General features: G+C 45.1%; 1 protein-coding gene across 3 annotated transcripts in view; it reads left to right on the forward strand.

The window, feature by feature from the left end:
* The first annotated feature begins 935 nt into the window (after nt 1–935).
* The window catches only part of kank3 (KN motif and ankyrin repeat domains 3), a 47,446-nt gene continuing 41,064 nt past the window's right edge, over nt 936–7,317 (forward strand). The window contains exon 1 of one of the 3 annotated variants that reach the window (XM_063201068.1): nt 936–1,050. The gene's annotated coding sequence lies outside the window, so the exon portion shown is untranslated. Of the gene's footprint in view, nt 1,051–6,496 lie in introns of those variants that run through there. The other 2 variants (XM_063201067.1, XM_063201069.1) reach the window with 2 other exon arrangements.

The following is a 7,317-nucleotide window of genomic DNA, read 5'->3' on the forward strand; positions in this document are numbered from 1 at the left end:
GTAAATGCCAGAGTAACTTGTTTATAAACCCCTGTGACTGGCTGATTTGCATTGCAAGGGCGCCCTCTGTTGTCCATTGAGCTAATCGCTTCTGAGTTCTGTAGATACAGATGTTAAAGTGAACAGACTGATAATATACAGCATTTTGGTTTGAAATAAATGATTGGTGTATCAATACAATTAATCAGTATGTTGTTCATTTAGTTGTCATGCCATTTGTAAACAAGATGCATTCAAACACAACATTTCATGTGAATAAATGTTATAGGATGAAACCCTAGGTCTACTGCTTCCATAGTCACAACTGCTGGGACCACAGAGCATATTCTGACAGCAAGGAGAGACCACATCATAACTTCGGAATTCGACTCAAATACAAAGACACCGTTGAACACTGACTTCCGCACACAGAAGCTTGTAAAATGTCTTGTAAAAATGCATGTGCTCACACGCATGCTGGCAAGAACTTTTAAAGACATAGGCGCCATTTAGCCTCAGCACGGAAGCCCGTTTTTGTTTTATGCTTTGGAAAAAATGTAGGGGAAATTGGGATAATTGTGCATGAGGCAAGATTCATTTTCTTCAGTGACTGACACTATTATTCCATTGTATTTATGATTTAATATGTTGGCGGTCCTCATTGGTACAACAGCAATTTACACACACCAGATTTATAATTTAGAACGCGCGCACACACGCGCGCGCACACACGCGCACGCCCACACACACACAGAGACACACACACGCGCGCGCGCGCGCGCGCACACACACACAGAGAGAGAGAGAGAGAGAGAGAGAGAGAGAGAGAGAGAGAGAGAGAGAGAGAGAGAGAGAGAGAGAGGCGGGACTTCTGCTGTTCTCTACAACTATTGGACAGAGAACACCCCTTTCAATTGGATAATCCAGGTGTCTGTTGCACAATCATATACGTTTGATGAATGAGAAAGCGCCAGAGTTGGTGTTTTCTTCTCCCCTCTTCTTCTGACTTTTAAAAGACGTGTTTTATAAGAAGTTTTCTGGCGTCCCAGGCTCAGCATTATATTAACTAAGGTAAGGACTATTCACCATTTTGCACGCCTAGCGTATACCATCTAAGTTACAACGAAAATGGGAAAGTGTCAAGCCCGTAGCGCATGAAACTTGCGTTTTCCCTGTTAAAGACTTTTCACAAATGTAAAACATAAGTTGGCTGCCTACGATTGTCTGTCAGTGCATATTGTGCAGTGAGCGCTCATACTTCCAATCTCGTAGCATGTAACCAAATGCGTACTAGTTTATCCATTTTACGCACGTCTGAAAAGTACGTCTCGGAACTATTTCGATAGCCTACAAGTATCACGAGAATGGGATCACCAATCAGACAGTAAAATACATTATTTGTTCTGTTAATCATTAAAGTAACAGCTCATGGTTAAGTAGTCTATGCCTGTTACTTTGTCGCGTCAGAAGGCGTGCCTGCTAGAAACCCAAAGTTGAAGTAGCCAGTACAGCGTGCCAATGACTACTTTTCACTAGTACTGTCAGAACTGATAGGCGAAATGAACGAGGTTGAACATATGGGCCAACAGTTTTTGTCACTATCAGTAGTTATCAGTCCTGGTGAAATTGTGGGGGGAAATGTCGCTTGACTTTTCTGTCGTGTCGGGCAATTTTCCAAATACCGCCCTTAAGGCACAACGTTTGCTTAAAATGTCATTAAACTTTCTTTGCGGTGTTGGTGAACCTGGCTGTTTTATGAAGTATCCTATAAGTTGTTGTTAGACATTGTGTCATGTTTGTGGCAGACACAGTGTTTCTGTCTGAATATCGACATCCCATGATGCCATCCATCCACGTAGTCCATATTTTGCGTTCTGGATGGGAATGACCACTCATTATTCAGTGCTGCGGATAGCTCATGTGCGCATTTGCCGTGCGCAATTCTTGTCAAAGGCCATCTGTGCTTTTCCCTTATAGCCGTGTCATTTTACCGAAATAAGCTGCTACTTTTTAAAGTGACATAACTGCATTGCCTGTCCAAGGCATTATATCACCTTGTGTTTCGCTCCTCTCAAACACTCTCAGCTTGTAACTAAGCCTAATTCATACCCAGAGGCGTAATAACGCCGTCATTGTTCCATCAGCAGCCAAATGGATGCGCAAAATTCCAGGAATTTCATTTATCTTCCGGAATCATTTAATTTAGTCATCTCTCTGCTTTGTTTTCCACCTTTACCCACTTGTTCTTGCCTTCCTGTGTGTTCACGTCATATCTCCAGAAAGCCCCTCAAAGGAAAAGTACAAACAAATAAACTCAAGCCGCTCAGGCCATCTTGTAGTGGTGTGTTAAAACTTCCCCCTGATTGTCTGTCCTGACCTGCTGTTTACACGCCTGGATGCAAGCAGTCAGGCATCACCACACACACGCGCACGCACACACACACACACACACACACACACACACACACACACACACACACACACACACACACACACACACACACACACACACACACACACACACACACACACACACACACACACACACATACTTCTTGTCTTGTGATTCTATTTATGGTCCATTACCACTTGAGCTTCTTCACATTAGACAGACACCATTCTTTGGTTCCTGTATCTGTGAAAATCAAGGGGAGGGCGAGAGGGAGTAAGCACTAGAGAAATAATAGAGGGCCATGCAGAAACAACACGCTGCCATGCTTCATGAGGTTTCCCTCTAAACCAGCGAGTGGAATTTATTGGAAATGTTTGGTTATTTATTGGTGTGCGCTGTTCAGTGTAATTGCCAGCTACATGGCTCACCCACAACAAGCAAGAGGTGTGTTTTTGTGTGTGTGTGTGTGTGTGTGTGTGTGTGTGTGTGTGTGTGTGTGTGTGTGTGTGTGTGTGTGTGTGTGTGTGAGAGAGTGTGTGTGTGTGTGTGTGTGTGTGTGTGTGTGTGTGTGTGTGTGTGTGTGTGTGTGTGTGTGTGTGTGTGTAAACAACAGTAGCCACTAAACACTAAGCTGTGCTGGGGTGCTGCTTGCTGTAGAATGGTGTGGTGGTGTGGTGTGGCTGTGTTGAATATGCAGCATGTGGCCGCCATTACATAAGATAGGCGTCCTAAACTCAAACCTGTTAGCAGGAGTGAGGATGCCATTAGATTTTCCCCACAAATCAGCGCGAATGAAGAGCTCACACAGATTCACCTCCAGTGACCAGAGATATACATAATAGCTTCTTTAGCCCCTTAGTGCAGAGCCTATGTTATAACCATACTGTTACCAAAATTGTAATGGCTATGTCTTGATCTGTTACTTAAGGCTCTCGGTAATGTCATAGCAATGTTGTTATGATATAGTTGAGTATTTTCAGCAAACAGTGAATGGGCACGCCAGCGACCCCATCTGCACTTAGAGGCTACCTATCGCCTAAAAGCTGATGAAGATGAAGAAGCCCAGTTGTCTTCAACAACTTCTTTAGAGAGTAGCCTAATCTCACTCACAGGTCAACAGCCGTGACGAGGACATTAGCTACGGCTACAGGCTGGGGTGTCGCTGGAAATTGTTGGCTCCCTGAAAGAAAATAATTTGGGGCCCCCACCCACCCAAACCATGCTATAAGTCCTCCTCCTCCTCCTCCTCCTCCTCCTCCTCCTCCTCCTCCTCCTCCTCCCCCTCCTCCTCCTCTCTGGGCCCGTGTGAAGCTTTGGGCCCCCTATCCTGTTCTGATTTACTGCCCCCCTTCCTGGCTCCCATGGCTACAGTTCAGCAGGAGTCAGGAGCTCAATGAATTTTGGAAACAAAGTTGAGAATGTCCGCACACTTGCTCCCGTTTGCTTTTTTCTGTTTGGTTTTTTTTGCTCCCGTTTTGCTTTTTTCTTCCTTTAGGGGGGGCAAAACAAGAGCAAGTGTGTGGATATTCAACTTTGTTTCCATGATTGTCTGACCCCTTGTCATGCACCTGCGTTTTGGATGTGCGCACCTCTACTTACTTGACTAAACTTGCCAACAGGCAGAGGCGTCATTATAATTGATAATCATCGAATCGAATCGAATCATCCTGATACTGCCTCCTAGTGACCCCCAGCAGTGATGAAGAGTGCATTCCCTTCTTTGCCTACTATACTACAGGCAGGGCCCCCCACCCCAATCGTATCATAGTCCTCTGGTCCATGGGCCCTCTGGTCCATGGCCCCCATTCATATCGTAGTTCATGTGGAACTTCACAGGTCCATGCCACATCCCCCTCCCCAAACGGATTATAGTCCATGGGCCCCTGGGGAAGGGATGCAAGGGGGGAGCGCTCCTGTGTCTTCCTGATCTACGGCCTCCTTAGAGCCTCCCATGCCCACAGGTCAACATGAATGAGGGGTGGGCGGCCTGCATTAGTGGTACTGCATAACATCTTACAGCTCAGTGGGAAGGAGCAGTCCATTAGGCTTGCCCACAGGGAAGGAGCAGTGCATAAGGTCAGCTTCAGCATGACACCCTCACTTATGCCTGACTGGTCTTGTCCAGGTAGAGAGGGTAGGTGGTTTTTGCATTGAGCAAGGTCGGGCAATCTCCTAGGGCCTCGTCCAATCAGTGGCCTTGTCATCACATGTATGTGTACATCTCTGAAGTTGTCAAACAATGTAGGGAAGAGATTGCACTCAGTCTCTTCGTTTTATTCCTTCAGTGCAACTTGGGGGCTCAGCATTGGCGGGGGCTCAAGATTGTTCTTTGCCCAGGACCACAGGTTTCCTAAAAGCAGAGAGAGTAGAGAGAGAGAGGTTCCATTGGCCCATTGTTTCCGGGTTCTGTTATTGCAAGGGGGAGGGGGCGGAATCCCCCTTTAGGCAGACCTAAGGACTGTTCTATTCAATGCTAGGAGTATTATGACACACCCCTTTAGGCAGACCGGAACCTGGTAGTGTTAGGTGCCCATAGCAACCTATTACATTGGCATATCTCTATATACTTAAAGAATCTCTGCTAAAACCGCCACTGACTCTGCCCTACAGGCAGTGGGGGTGGTGGAAATTATGTGATAGCTTCTTTGGTATTGAATGACTCTGTGTGAGTTGAAACCAGTTCATAAAACCTAAAACTGTATAAGTACCAGGGCTTAACACTAACACACGCCAGGTAGCCAAATGCGGGTGAAAGTCGGCGTTGGCTAGTAGATACCGAAGGTTCACTAGCCATTCTGGCGGGTCCGTCACTATTCTAAATGATGAGGCACCGCATTTTGTAGTTTTTCCCTCGGACCGTCTTTGCTACAAACGCAATGCAATGCGTTTTCGCGAGCCTACAATACCCATGAAGCACCTGTGTCACGTGTCACCTGTGTCTCACGCGCGAGAGGAATCTGATAGAGCTAGTCTTGTGCGGCAGCGAGCTACCGGTCCGGCACATCAGCGCGCGTTTTGGAAATGTCACTGAAAACCTTCACGTGAAAATAAAGTAGCGAAGTTCATCTCAACTGACCTGTTTTGGGATCTGTCATTAGTACAATGCATAGTAGTAGTGGACATTAAAATGACCAAGGCGAGAGGAGAACACCTCAGTCTTGTGAAAGTCTTGAGACTAATCAGCGCAGTGATAAGACAAGGACACATGCTGCATTAATAATGTTCGGTTGAAATCATTTTCTGATTTGCCTGTATGTCTTCATACCTTAATATTCCTCCATGTTTCTTGTGCCGTTGTTCCCGACTGTCAAACGGGGCTTAAACAACGCGCAGTAGTAGCCTTCCAGACCGCACAAAATCATGTCCCATGTCCCTTCGCATGTGCCCATCTTGCCTTGCGTCCGTTTATGTTTTAAACAACTCAATATTAAACGGAATGAAAGGAAGTCGTAACTCCTTCTGTAGTTACCGGCCGCATATGTGTGTGCCTTCTAGTGGATAGCCTATTTTTATGAGAAAATATTCCAGAAGAGATGTTATTCCACATCCATGACCGAGGACATGCGAAGCTTGGCAATGACTTTGCACTATCTAGGCTACTTTGCGCATCGAAAGTGCCCTTCAGATCAAAGACGGAAATATTTTGCTCTCATGTAGCTTACATTTGTGCCCTTCCACAACACGTGCTTGGTGTTTCTGCACGGCTATGCCATTCCTCAGATAAGTTAATCTGTTCTTATAGCATGCATGCATGCATGGACCAGTTAATAACAATTCTATTTATTAGGCCCTATATTATATTATATTATATTATATTATATTATATTATATTAGGCTATATTATATTATATTATATTATTTTATATTATATTATATTATTTTATATTATGTTATATTATGTTATATTATCCTACATTACATTATTACAGCCTATTATATAATTCATTAAAGCTGCTATGATGGCGAAGGAAATTATGGCTAGTGAAAAGGCCCAATGGCTAGTGAGTCAGGAAAACCACTAGCCAAAATGGCTGGTAAGCGAAAAAGTTAGTGTAAAGCACTGATAAGTACATGCCTTTGCCGTCATCTTCATCACACAGTTTGTTTTCCAGTGTTGTTACACTGTTTACTACAGTGTAACAGCAGCAGAACTACAGTGTCAGACTGGAAATTAAGTGTCTTGGGGAAATTAAAGAGCAACCAGTGAACCCCATTTCTGATGTAATTCTGTTGTGCTTGGCTAGTACCGTAGTTAGTTCTGGCCTCGGAAGCCTGGCAGGGTGGGTGGGGGCACCACACCATACAAACATAAACAAAGATTATTTACACTCTCGGCAGTAGATTGCAAATAAGCTGAGCTGTTTGTTTATTTATTTTGGCGCAAAGTGGTGCCCTGCTCAATATTTGTTTTTGTAAATCTCTAGAGAGTCAAAAGGAACAAAAAGAACCCCTTCCTTTAACCCCTTCCCTTCCTCGCCACTCTGATACTAGTCTGGCCTTGGCACTTGGTGATTGTTACATCATCAACACACAACAAACTTGAACGCTGACCTCCTCATCTGATTGGGGTCGCGACCCCCTTCTCCTAACCCATCGCAGGTTTGTGACCCCCTTCTCCTAACCCTTTGCAGGTTCACAAACCCTATTCTAACTCATCGCGGGTTCATGACCCCCTTCTCTTAACCCACCGAAAGGTTCGCGACCCCCTTCTCTTAACCAAATCGCGGGTCGCTCTCACAACCAGAGGTCAAATCCACAAGAGTTAAGGGAAAAGTGGGGCCCCGAAAGAAACCTGACCTCCCCCAGCCAGAGAAGGTGACCCAGCAAATAAACAGGAATTTGGCAAGTGGATAAGGTGCGGGTCAAACGCTGCAACGTTAGACAGCGGGATGGATCGGTATGGCTATGGCCGTGTTGGGTAATCTCTAAAATAGACGTAACGTATT

Source organism: Engraulis encrasicolus, chromosome 6 (assembly GCF_034702125.1).
Source record: "Engraulis encrasicolus isolate BLACKSEA-1 chromosome 6, IST_EnEncr_1.0, whole genome shotgun sequence".
NCBI classification, from domain to species: domain Eukaryota; kingdom Metazoa; phylum Chordata; class Actinopteri; order Clupeiformes; family Engraulidae; genus Engraulis; species Engraulis encrasicolus.